Consider the following 13,774-nt stretch of genomic DNA (forward strand, 5'->3'; position numbering starts at 1 on the left):
GATGTCAAAGCTCCTGTTTTTACAAATAGAATTTGTGAGTCTGGTTAGTCATTTAATGTCTTTGTGCTTTGGTTTTTCCCCCTGATATGACATAATGTCAGAAAAATTTCTTGTATTATCTTTAAGCTAATAATGTTTGAATTAAGTTCTTTTTTTAAAAAGCAAAACAAACCCATTGCGTATCTTGGATAAATATTTAAGTTGTCTTCAAGTAAATCTTGAATTTTTGAATCCTACTTTAATATTAAGAATGCTATGATCTTGAGAAAATAATCTCTGTAAATCCCAATTTCTTTAGCTATAAATTTGGGTTGCTCTTTTAAGAACTAAGTTAATGATGAAGGGAGCCTGGTTTGCTAATGTAATTGTGGTGATAGAAATGCAGTAGCCTTAGAAGCTACTAGGTAATTTATTCTATCTCAGTACAGTCAACAACAACAACAAAAAGAATTCAGTGAATAAATGAGCTTGACCCAGGAGAAGCCCGTAATAAGTGGTAGCTATATTTTTATTATAAGTGTTTTATTTTTTAAAAAAATTAATCTGTATTATTTATTTATTCCATTTTTATGAATTTGCGTACTGACAACAATTTATTTATAACCTAGAAGCAATACTTTGGCACTTATCCAGTCCTTTGCACCAAGTGCTTGCACAGAGCAGTGAAAAATCTGAGTTACCTGAAGTAACTGTTTGTACTGAAGTCAAAAAAATGGCGTTATGCCTTTTTGTCTCAGCTCTCATGGTGTAAACAACTGTCCTTTTCATGGTCTATTTAGTGCCATACTTTACTCATTGTTGTGATTATGGTTGGAGATTTAACTGTTTAAAATGGTACTCAAAAATAGTACTGAAGTGTTTCCTAAGAACAAGAAGGCTATGTTGAGTCCTACAGAGAAAATACATGCATTAGATCAGCTTTAGTGTGGCACAAATCCTAGGACTGATGCCCATGACATTATTATTAAATAAGTAGTTTTTATTTTTTATGTTTTTAAAGATTTTATTTATTTTTAGAAAGAGGAGAAGTGAGGGAGAAAGAAGGATAGAAACATTGATGCACAAGAGGAACATTGATTGGTTGCCTTTCACATGTCCCCAGCTGGGGACCTGGCCCTCTAATCCAGGCATATGTCCTGACCAGGAACTGAGCCAGCAACCTTTTGATTTGCAGGATGACTCCTGACCCCCTGAACCACACCAGTCAGGGCAATTAGGTTGTTTTTATATAGAAAAGCGCATAAACAAAGTTATACATTGATCAGTTGACAAAAAGGCTTGCAGTAACCTAACCCCAGGGAGCAGTGGTTCAATGTTTACTAATTCTGTGTTCATGGTGATTTTATGGAATATAAGTGCCATGGATCATGAGAATGAACTGTTTTTATCAAAGCTTGCTTTAAACACTTGCTGTTTAGTGGAATTCTATACAAAGAAGAGTATTGGAATTCTTAGAATAACTTTATTCCTATAAATACCAGAAGTACCTAGTTATGTCAATATTGGATAGAACCTAGAAAATATTAAGAATCAAAGCCAAATCTAATTTATGCCACTCTAACTAGGGTTCTCTTGGTTTTGTCTAGGTCAACCTGGTAGGTGGTGAAATAAAACAGACGTGATGTATAGGAACATAGGTTTTACTTCTGAATACAAGCTGTGCCAAAAGCAGGTATACAGTTGTTTGAATTTAAAAATAATATAATAATTAGTTAATAGTAACAACAGAATAAACTGTTTCACATACCCACAACTATAAACCTACTTTTTCCTTACTCTGTATATGACTTGAAAGAGAAGACATTTTGGAAAGAAGAAATTTTATTCCTTAGAAAGCAAAGCATGTTCCCTCTCATCAAACTCACACACAGACCCAGGACATTAAAGAGAAGAAATGCCCTGAATGAGAGAGTGTTGTCACGAATTCTCCCTTCCATGAAACTGCAATTATGCAGAAAGTCTCTGGCGTTGGTTACTGGTTTGCATAAAGATATTGAAAGCAATTATGGAGAGGAGATCTTAGGACTAAACACATTAATATATTATCCATAATTATTGCCTAAACACTTCCCAGGAGATTAGCCTTAGCCTTGGCAGAGATTTAGGCTCAAGGACAGGAGGGTAGGGAAAGGCAAATTTGTATCTGGGACAAAGCTCAGGAAAAGTCTAGACTAAGACAGTGGTTCTTAAACATTAGTGGGGTTTAAGAATCACACCAGAATCCAGCTGAAATCCAAATGTCCAGTCTGACTTCTTGGGTGGGATTCTCCCTCGGTAGGAATAGTTAGCTGAGTTCCAGGAATTGGCAGTTTTATAAGGAATTCTGATGCAGATTGTCCTGGACCCCAGTTTAGATGCTGATGGGTAGACAGCCAGCTTGGAAGAGCTGTGACAGCTGCTAAGACAGTCCTTCCTTATCAGTCACCCAAATGTATTCTCATGCATTATTCTGAGGATATAATGAATACAGTGATTCTCTGAGAGAAAAACAAAACCTTACATTGGTGTGCTGACTAGACTGGAAGAATGAAGGTTTCTGAAAATAAAATTTGTCCATGAATAATTTTCTATAATTTTTTCTGTTATTTTGGGGGCATATAAGGTGAATGGAAAGAGGGTATGTCAATATAATGCTGAAATGGGACATTTCATCATTAAAGTGATAATATTAATTGCTTCTAAATTTAAATTTAAAACTCAGACCCAGCACTGGTGCCAAGTGTGAATCTATATCAATCTGGTGAATACCACTTGTCCCTACCTGGTGACTTAGAACTTGGCTCACACAATTTGAGTACCATAAGAAGCTCCATCAGTGGCTGAGACAAATAGGCAGCTGGCAGGTCAAGGTGGACCTTGGAGTGCCTTGGGCCTTTTACTGACTTGGCCAGCCTGGGTAGTGGTGGAAGTTAACCTTGGTATACAGCTTGGCCCCTCCCATGCCCAGCAGAGAAAACTAACCACCATGAATAGCTTTGTTGCTCCTAACAGGTAGCCTAGGGCCAGTCACAGTGTCTGACATTGACCTGTACCACAGTCTCTCTCAAAAGGCCCAAGTTGTTAGCTTCAGACTACATCAGAGCACAGCACAATTAACTCAACAAGTGACACACTCAAAGGAATATTTTGGCAGGCACCAGACCTGCTGGAGCAAATTCCACTTTGTGGGGTCAGTCAATACACAGCAGTGCCTATATTGTGGTTGGGGTCAATCCTCACAGTCAGCCAACCTGAAGGACAACCCCACCCATGGAGAGGCCCAAAACAATCAAGACTAAACTATAATAGCAGGGTTCACATAACTGCACAAGTGGCACTCCTGAAGCACCTAGTTCAGGTCAGGGAGAATGCACCACTGAAACCCACAGGACACCTACTGCTAAGACTATGTTACCAAGATGGGAGAAATAGCAGATTTACCTAATATGCAGAACAAACACAGTGAGGCATTCCTGGTCAGGACACATACCTAGGTTGCAGGTTCAGTTCCTGGTTGGGGCTCATGCGGAAGGCAACTGGTTGATGATTCTCTCCCTCTCATTCTCTCTCTCACTTTAAAATTAATAAACACATCTTCAGTTAGGGATTTTTTTTAAAGAAAAACCTGTGTGGAATATTGAAGGAGAGGAAGAGCAAGTTGTCAGGTGTGGTTGGATGGTTCCGTGTGTGGGGGAGAATGGGAGGAGATGAGGTGAGAGTACAGAATCTTCTAGACCATTGTAGCAATTCTGGCTTTCACTGAGTGAAATAGGGAACCACTGAATGGTTTTGAGCAGATATGTTACTTGATCTGACTTTTGTTTTTAAAGGATCACTCTGACTGTCATGTTGAGAACACCTTGTTAGAGGGCAAGGGTGGGAGCAGAGGAAATGGGAGATTATTGCCATGATCCATTAAGAAGGCCACAGTGACTTAGGTGATGGTAATAATGAAGATGGTGAGAAGTGGTTAACATTTTGGTAGATTTTGGAGACAGAGCCATCGAAGTTTCCTGACAGTTTTGATGTGGGATATAAGGGGAAGTCAGAATTCATGATGTGTCCCTGGATTGAATAAATAAAGGACAGAGGTGATATTAATTGAGATGTTATCTGTGTTTTACCTAGCACTGCAGCATACTCAATAGTCTACAAGCCTACTAATAAGTATGAATTTAATTAGATTAAGGCGTGAATGTACATTGGTTAAGTGTGTAGCCTGTGGAGGCTGGCTGCCTAGGTTCTAATCTTGACTCACCACATACTAACTCTATGACCTTGAGTGAGGTACTTAACCTCTCTGTGCCTGAAATTCTTTTTATAGGAAATGGGCATAATGATAGTACCTACTTTCTGGAGTTGATAACATTCAGTGCATTGATATATGAAAGCACTTAAAAACAGAACCTAGCATGTAGATGTTAGCTAACAGTACTGTTAAACACTAAATATGAAAAAGTTGCAACTCTTTTTTTCCCATATCCCTAAGAGCTGGTTTTTCCCATTTCTTTCCACAGTGAGTCACTTAGTGACTTTTAGTTAGGAAGTCGTAAACCTTTCTGGGAACTTCAGAATAAAGGCTAAGTGTGATTTCCATTTGCCAGTTTGTCAGATGAATAAGGAACAAAAAAAATATTTCAGTCAGAGGAAATGTTCACACACTCAAATATTAAAATTAAAAGCAGTTATTCTCAGATTCATGCTTCAGCCTTTGATTATGCTAGAATAAAGTGGGGAAATGTTTGAAAAAGAGACCTTAGATAGGATCTAGCCTAACCCTTCCTGCAGTGATTTTACATTGTTGTGTAACCCAGATGCCAGTGCCCAGGTGTCACCTGCTCAGAAGCAGCTGGACTTCTAATATTGACATAATATCTCAAGCCCTTTTTATAAACATGGGGGAAACTCAGCATCTATCTCAGTATCTTCAGTAATCTTGAGTGACTTATATTTCTCTTCATCCTACTCCAATTCGCTATTCTCTGTTGAGATCTCAGTCTCCACCCTTCTCTGATATCTCTTTTTCCATCCTGTTCCTAACATTGGACACAGCTTGCATTGCTCCCATTTCACAAAACACCACTAATATAAGGTCAAGTTTGTAAAGGTTATACTGGAATTTGTATTGACAATAAAGAGTTACAGACTTGTCAGTATAGGAAACATCCTCAAAATCATTACCATCATCCCTCTAAAATCTAGCAGTTAGTCTCTGCCATATAGGCTTTCTGACCCCAGAATTCATCACTCCCAGTTGTATTTTTAAGGCCCCAGGTCTTTCCTCTCCCAAGTCACCTCCTATCTTCAAACCTCTAATTTTTACTTTATTATGCAAAGCAGTTTAATACTTGAGTTAAACTCTTCCCATCTAAACTGTGCCTTTAAATGTTCCTTCCATAACAAGCAGATGAATCACAGTATGGCAAACATAAGAGACCTTTATTTCAACCCCATCAGTATACGTTAACTATCCTAGAAGGCAAAAGCTGGGATTCATTCCTTTATTAATTGAGCTACTATATCAGGTACTTTGCTGGGCCTTGGAGAGGGAAAGATGAGAAAATTAGGTTAGTGACTCTGAACCCACACACATATGGTCAACTTCATAGATAGATATTATTTTTTAAAATTTACATAAGTATATAATGCAAATTATCAATAGTATCAAGAAAAAAGTACAGGAGGCTGTGAGAGTTTATAACAGATTGACCTCATCTAGTGAAAATGGATTAAAGAAGGCTCTCTGAAACTGAGATTATTATATCTGAAAGATAAGAAGAGATAAAGAGGAGTGGGGCAAAACTGGAAGGACCTGAGGTGCAAGAAGTCATGGCCACTTGAGCAGCTCAAAGTCTATTTTGTTTTGAGGTAAGAGAGAGGTAAGGAGGATGAGAACAGGGAGAAGTAGAACCTTCAGGGTCTCTTAGGATATTGACCTTAATATAGTCTACAGAAAGAGAAACCACCCACCATTTAAGCCATTCTGGCTGATCCAGGAGAGAAGGGAATGGAGAGAGCCAAAGTAGAAAGAGGGAGGCTATTGGAGAAGTCAAAGCAAGAATTGGTGGTAGGTAGTCCAGGTGTTGACAGTGTACATGACAAAAACAGTCTGTGGTCAATTATTTTTCTCTCTGCACTAAATTATGTCCTAAGAGCCCTGTGGCACATTGCATATTTCAAATAAAGAGAAATCAGGTTTCTCAAACTTGGCACTATTGACATTTTGGATGGGATCATTCTTTTTAGGGGGGGGGTGTGCTATACATTGTAGGATGTTCAGCAGCTTCCCAGATTTCTCCCCACCAGCAGAACCTCCTCCTGTCCCTCAGTTATGACAACCAGAAACATACCCAGCCAATGACAAATGTCCCTGGGGGCTTGACAAAAGTAGAGGAGACAATAAATCACTCCTGATGAGAACCATTGGTCTATATGGACACAGATATATTTTTTTGAGATTCTCTGAAAAAAATGTTAAGAATTTCCAGAATAGCTTTTCTGAAAATAATTAAGATGAAAATCACACACAAAAAAACTGAATGCTTTTGGAGGCATTCAACAATAAAATTTCAATTAGTCCTAGTACAAATAATTTTTAAAAAGGAAACTGATTTGGAAATTTAAAAGCTTAGGAGATTTTGATTACTCATTTATAGAATCGATCACTGAAGCTAAACAGTGAAATATAATTGTCTATTATCAAATTTTATTTTATTATTTCAAACTAAGTTTTCTACAACCCTTCTATCACTACCGGAGGAAAAAAACACCAAAAAACCCCTTTTTTGCTTAAACATTTTAAGATATTTCTCCAGGTTTCCTTCTTTTAACTCTGACATAATCAGAATGACTGGTGCTCCTGATTATTTACATAGCATTTCCTTCAGAGGAAGCAGGCTTATTGCAAACACAGATACAGACAGTCACTTAGCAGAATTTTGACGGATGATGACTTTTTTCCTCTTCTTAAACATAGGGCCTGGATATTTTGGATTCACATGGAAAATAATTCATGTTTAAGGCAGTAGAGATTCCACTTAACACTTTATAATTTAGGACTAACAAAAATTGTGTCGAATAAATTACTATCTAAAAATTTCTAAATTTGATTAGCTATTGAGATTACATTGGGAAGAAAATCTAGACCTAAATTAGTTCTTTAAATAGTTTATAACTTGCTTTAAAGAAAGTAAAATTAAATTACTATAGGATTTCAATATCATTGGTCTGATTGAGAGTGGATCTGTTAGCATTTTTACAGTACACGGGGTTTCCTTTTGTCCCTGCCCCAACCTGAAGTTCCTATGAACCGTCCTTTTGGCAGACTGCTCCCAAAGGCCTCAGGGAAGGGAAAATTCTCTTGGATTTTGTCCTTTCTGTTGCATAGATATGTTTGACTGAACGGTTGTGATTCAGTTCCAAATCATTATTGGCAGATAACTGGAGTTTAGAAAGATTTATTGTTTTTAATGTTTTTAATTCTCAGAAAACATTGCAGTCTGAATGTAGACTACAAAGTGCGGTCTTTGCTAGGCTTCGTCCTCAAACCCAGAGCACTTCATGGCACAGTCCAAGAGCTCCTATCTTGTTACCAACTTTTCTCCCAGGACACTTTTTCTTTTTTCAAAGAAATGTTTACTTGTGTTCCAATAGAGGCTTGTAAGAATCTGAGCTCACAGACACTGTGGGATCAAACTATGCTTCCCTTTAGGCACTTTCAGAATTAAAAACTAGGGAGACTTTTATCACTCTTTTATGCAATGGATCCTTGAAGCTAGACACTGAAATATAATCTGGAGACCATCAGAACATCTTGCACTGTGTTTTGCACATCAGCCTAGCAAAGGGATGTGACTTCCTCTAGGGGCTGATAGGCTCTGATGGAACGCTTTGTCATAGCAGACAGAGTGCATATGCACAATGTGACCCTCTGACATACACAGTCTGTGTCTCACACAACTGTAGTCCCTGCCTACAATGTGGACAATCAACTTCTTTCCTCACCGTGACTTACACTGAGAGAACAGACACTATCTTTGCCATGTCATTTTACAGTTCATATGCACTGCATCTTAGAGACAATCTACATATAACTTTTGATGGGTGGCAAAGACTGTCTCCAAATTGAGTCCTTGGACTAGAGGGAGCCTTAGGAAACTGGTGCATGCCCAGATGCTCACCACAGAGGAGGCAAAATACCGCGGTGCATAGAAAAGACCTGTCTGCTAGACCTGTGGAAACTTCGTGTGTTTAAGTTATTTAGTCTCTCTGATTCTATTTGTGTTCTATTAATAATATATTCATAGACTTCAAGATGTCATTGAGTTGATGATGCATCATTATCTTAGTTATTACTAAGAAAAATGATGGCAAACTATGACACAATTCTTTTTACTACTTAGAATTATTTATTTTTGCTTATGAAAGAGGAAGGAAAACAGAAACCACATAATTAATTGAGGTGTTCCTAAAATTCCTCTGGAGTCCAGCTTTTCAGATTTACATTTGAATTAGGTTTATCAATGCCTGTGGATATTGATGCAGCATTTTCAGGAAGACTGCTTTACTGTTGTCAGTATACAAGTCCCCCCATGCTTCTACACCTATTTACAAATTTTGATGTTATGGCTTTCTGCATCTCACCAAAAGATATCAGCAGAAGGTTTTTAGATAACTGCAACTCAGGAGGTCCTAAAATGGCATAAAGTTAGAGTTTTCCAGTCTTTCCACCAGAAATAACTAAGTTTGTGTATTTATAGTCAGTTGCAACTGCATCATGATTCCTGCCTCGCCAACAAACATCTCAGGATGCTTTCTGACTTCAGAGATGTGAAAATGTGAAGTAGAAGTATGTTTCATAGAATCAAAATATCAATTTAAAAAATTATGGGGGCTGGCTGGGCAGAGAGGGGCAAAGGGTGAAATAATTGGAATAACTGTAAAACATTAAACAAATCCCTAATGTTGTTAATGTGAATTTGTAAAATGACCTAGTAAATTTAAACATCATGCTTATGTAATACTTTTTATTTAGTTGTTCTTCTGTTCACTGGAATAATAAGAGAGGTTGCCATAGGGAATATTATTACTGTTAGATTTTGGAAGAAAGTCTGAGACAACTTTGTAAAGGGTATTAGTTTTAGGGGTCAAGGTGGTTACCTTGCTCCCCAAATATCTCTTATATGCCTGCCAGACTCTCTGAAATTCTAAAATATTTAAATTCTTTTATGGAAGATGCATGTTAAAAACATAGACCTCCTGGAAACAGGAATGTGTTAATCTATTACTAGTTAATAACACCATGGGTTAAGGTTATTCATCAGCTTAATTATGGAATTGACAGCTTAGTTAGAATGTAACTAATTCATAGACAGGTAATAAGAAAATAATTGCAAAGTAATAAACATATACAAGTGGCAGAGTATGGAACAAAGTAAACATGTAAATGCTGTACATGTTAACAATGTACAACATATCTACCTTCAACAAATGACCATCTTAACTGACATTGAAGGGCTTGAAATGGACAACTGATTCTGGAAATGGTGTCCATATCTATCAAGTCACATCTTTAGGGCACAAAAAACATTTATGTGTTCTTTAAAAATGGGGCTATTGTAATCTTAATAGAAGGTCTTAATAGAGGGTCTTTAAGATGAGTTTCATGAGATAAGGAGTTTACTCCTTATGCCTTGAACTTAAACATCTGGTTTATATCAGTGGAGCCATGCAAAGCAAAGCAGAGCAAGCTTCAAAGGATACAATGTATTTACCAGGCCTGATTCCCACAGGAGCCCTCTGTGTTAGAGTCGTATCCTACGTGTCTGCCTACATGTCTGCCACCTACATTACCTGGTTTTCCAGGGAGATTTACTAGCCCCTTACAGAGCCTGCTGTCATGGGGCTGCAGTCTCCAAAATCACACAGAATGGTCCCCAACAGCACAGTGGATAAAGAATAGATAAGTTCCTGAGTGTGAGTTAGAAATTTCCTGTGCCTGTTTTATCCCTCCATTCATTCTCTACTGGCTTCTCTCTTGGTGGCAGAATGCACACTGCAGTTTCTGGCATCACCTCTGGACAAAACAGCATCAGGGCAAGAAGATAGGCTGTTTCTTCCTTCTGTTTCACTTTAAGGGAGAGGAAACATTTCCGAGAAGCCTTGTGGTTCTTTGGCCAGAACGGATTCACATGTTCTTCTTTAATCCATCACTAGTAAGGGGAGACAGTTTATTGTGATCACCTTACCAACAGTGTTTCACTCCTGAGTCATTTTTGAGGAATGAAAGTCCTGAATAAATAGGAATTTGGTCAACGAAGAAGTAGGTGGGAATGGCTATAAATTGAGCCACTTGACGGTTCTGCTATACTATCCCACAGGATTATTAGAAAGGTAAATGGTACAACTCCTATAAAGTACTTGGTAATTATCATAACAATGACACTCCTACCTATTGTGTGCAGTGCATTGTCTTATACATATACAGCTTTGCATATAAGCAATCCTCACAAAAGCCCCGTGAGGCATTTGTATTATTGTTACCTCTATTTTACAGATATGGAAACTGGGCACAGAGAGGTTAAGCAACTTGTCCAAGGTTTCATGGCTCTGTTGGGAGTAGAATCCTGCAGTCTGGTCCTACAGCATATGTGCTTAACATACTCCTGGAAAATTGGAAGTGTTCAACTCCTATTAAATATAACTATCATCTCTGTTGATCTATATTTTTCAAGCAACATTTACAGATTTTTTTCTTCTTGTTCAGTTCCTTGAAGAGACCGGAAAATACTTTTAAAACACCTATGTGATAGAAAAGGTTTGAGCAAAAATTGAAAAAAAGTATTTTAATTCTTCAAACTAATATATCATAACTGATTAGGGGTTTATAAAATCTATGTAATGAGTCAGGACCAGAATTAAAATAAATATATATTTTTTTTCAAAAAAAAAAAATATATATTTCAGGGCACGTGCCTGGATTGCAGGCTGGGTTCACCATTGGGGGAGTGCAAAAGGCAGCCTTCTCTCACACATTGATGTTTCCCTTCCTCTCTCTCTAAAAAATAAATAAATAAAGTCTAAAGAAGAATATAACTTAAAAGAAAGAAATTGTTTAAAGAAATATATATAGAATAGGATAAAACAGTGGTATCTGATAGAAAATATCAAGCTACACCCCATATAATACAATACCTTGTCTCCATATGTCTATTTCATACGGAACAACCTACTTGAAAATCTTGCTTTAACACGGCTAACTCCCATTGTGCTGTTAAGAAAATAGGACCTAGGCTTTTTTCAGCGTCTGACAATTATTATTTAATTCTTCTTAGTAGAATTTTGGTCTGCCTAAATATATATGCCCTTGCATTGCCTCTTCAGATCTTCATTCTATTGCCCTAGTTATTTGATCAGAGGCTTTAGTTTATTATTCTGAGAGGAAAAACTAATGTAAGTTGTTTAGTGTACTCAGAGTCAAGTGCCTCGGGCTGTGGCATTGACCAGCGCTCACGGAAGTACACTACTGGAGAGAAGAGACAAATGTCCTTACAAAGCATATGGGGTCAGATTAAGGCACAAAGGGTGAGAGGTCTGAATTTTCCCCCATGAATAGTAATTTCTTTGCTGTGATGCACTTAGCTCTCTTGTCTATAAGAAAGATGTTTCTGGTTGCAGATAGTTGAAGTCAGACTCAAATGGCCAATGAAGGAACTTTACTAGCTCACACAGCCAAAAAGTACAGGGGGTGATCCAGGCTTCAGGTATAATCAGATCAAGGCTCCAGCACTGACCCTCTCTGCATCTGCTTTATTTTTTTAGTTTGGTTTCCTACACAGTAAATTAACAGCTGACAGTTTCATATACAACGACTTCCTCATACAAATACATGTCCTGACAACTCTTCTGCGAGAGAAAGGAAGTTTCCCTGACTTTTCTCACAAAATTCTTCTTCTATTACTCTAGTTAGCACTGGGCTGTGTGCTCATCCTTGGATGTTTCGCATGGCCGTGGTGTCAAAAGTGCATTGTCCAGGTCTTACTCTTTATTAACTCATCCATACCTCATGGCTAAAGGTATGGGGGAGAGAAAACTATTACCATATATGAGGCATAGAAAATGGGACTGAGACACCTTTTTTAGAAGTTATAGAGCCAAGAAGAACCTTCATGAATCATGATCATTCTTTCAGTTGCTACTTCATATATAGAACAAATATTTTGTATGGCAGCCCTTTTTCTCTTTTCTTCACAAGGATAAAACATTGATCATAAAAGGAGAAGGAAAGCAGTACTAGAAACACTAGTTTCTTCAGTGCCTGTCAGCTCAGGCTGCCATATCACATGATTTTACTTATATGTAGAATCTAAAGAACAGTATAAACAAACAAAGTGGAAACAGACACATAGATACAGAGAGTAGACTGATGCTTACCAGGCGGTAGGGAGCTTGGGAAACTGGTGGAAAAAGATGAAGGGATTGGGAAGTACAGATTGGTAATTGCAAATAGTCTTGCAGATACAAAGAACAGCATAGGAAATACAGTCAATAATACCGTGATAACTCTGTATGGTGCCTGCTGAGTGCTGGAAGTATTGGGGGGAACGCTTCATAAAGTATATGATTGGCTGACCACTGTGCTGTACAACTGAAACAAATACAAAATAATGCTGAATGTAAGCTGTAATTTATAAATTTAAACAAAGCTCTGGTCAAGTAGCTCAGTTAGTTAGAGCATGGATCCCCAACCCCTGGGGCCATGGACCAGTACTGGTCTGTGGCCGTGGACCAGTATTGGTCTGTGGCCTATTAGGAACCAGGCCTCACAGCAGGAGGTAAGTGACAGTTGAGCACTCGGAGCTTCACCTGTCTTTACAGCCACTCCCCATTGTTTGAATGACTGCCTGAGCCCCACCTCCTGTCAGATCAACAGTGGCAGTATATACGCAGGCGCGCCAACCCTACTGTGAGCTGCGCATGTGAGGGACCTATGTTGCACACTCTTCCTGAGAATCTAATGCCTGAGGTAGATCTGAGGTAGAGCTGAGGTGGTGATGCTAGTGCTGGGGAGTGGCTGTAAATACAGATTATCATTATCGAAGAGATGTGACTGAGTGGCAAGTGACAATTAAGCTGCACTTGGTGGCAGGCTATAAAGCCATCCCTGTGCCTGCCCTGGGTCTGTGGAAAAATTGTCTTCCACGAAACCAGTCCCTGGTGCCCAAATGGTTGGGGATCACTAGATTAGAGCATTGTCCTGATATGCCGTGGTTGTGGGTTCAATCCATGGTCAGGGCACATATAAGAATCAACTAATGAATGCATAAATAAGTGAAGCAATAAATCAATGTTTCCTTTTCTCGCTCTCTCCTTTTTTTCTAAAGTAAATAAATAAATAAAATTTAAAATGTGACATACTGGGTGATTTAAACAACAGAAAGTTGTTTTCTCACTGACTGGAGGATAGAAGTTCGAGGTCAGGTTGCCAGCACTGTTGAGTTCTGATGAGGGCTCTCTTCCTGGCTTGTACATAGCTACTCTTTGGTTGTTTCCTCATGTGGCAGAGAGAGAGAGATCATCTTCTTTTTATAAGACCATAGTCCTATTAGACCAGGGTCCCACATTTTTTATCTCAGTTTTTCTTAATTCCCTTCTGAAGATCCTATCTTTAGATAGTTGCATTGAGCATTTGGATTTTTTAAAAATAATTTTTATTATATTTTTTCCATTTCCATTTAGTCTCCATATACCCCCCTCCCCCCAGCAATACCATACTGTAGTCTATGTCCATGAGTCC

At 38.3% G+C, this 13,774-nt stretch overlaps 1 pseudogene; it reads left to right on the forward strand.

Moving 5' to 3' along the window:
• The first annotated feature begins 276 nt into the window (after positions 1 to 276).
• LOC119059821 (uncharacterized) lies at positions 277 to 430 on the forward strand (annotated as a pseudogene).
• Positions 431 to 13,774: the final 13,344 nt, after the last annotated feature.

This window comes from Artibeus jamaicensis, unplaced genomic scaffold, assembly GCF_021234435.1.
Source record: "Artibeus jamaicensis isolate MK-2021 breed Jamaican fruit bat unplaced genomic scaffold, CSHL_Jam_final contig_373, whole genome shotgun sequence".
Taxonomy (NCBI): Eukaryota; Metazoa; Chordata; class Mammalia; order Chiroptera; family Phyllostomidae; genus Artibeus; species Artibeus jamaicensis.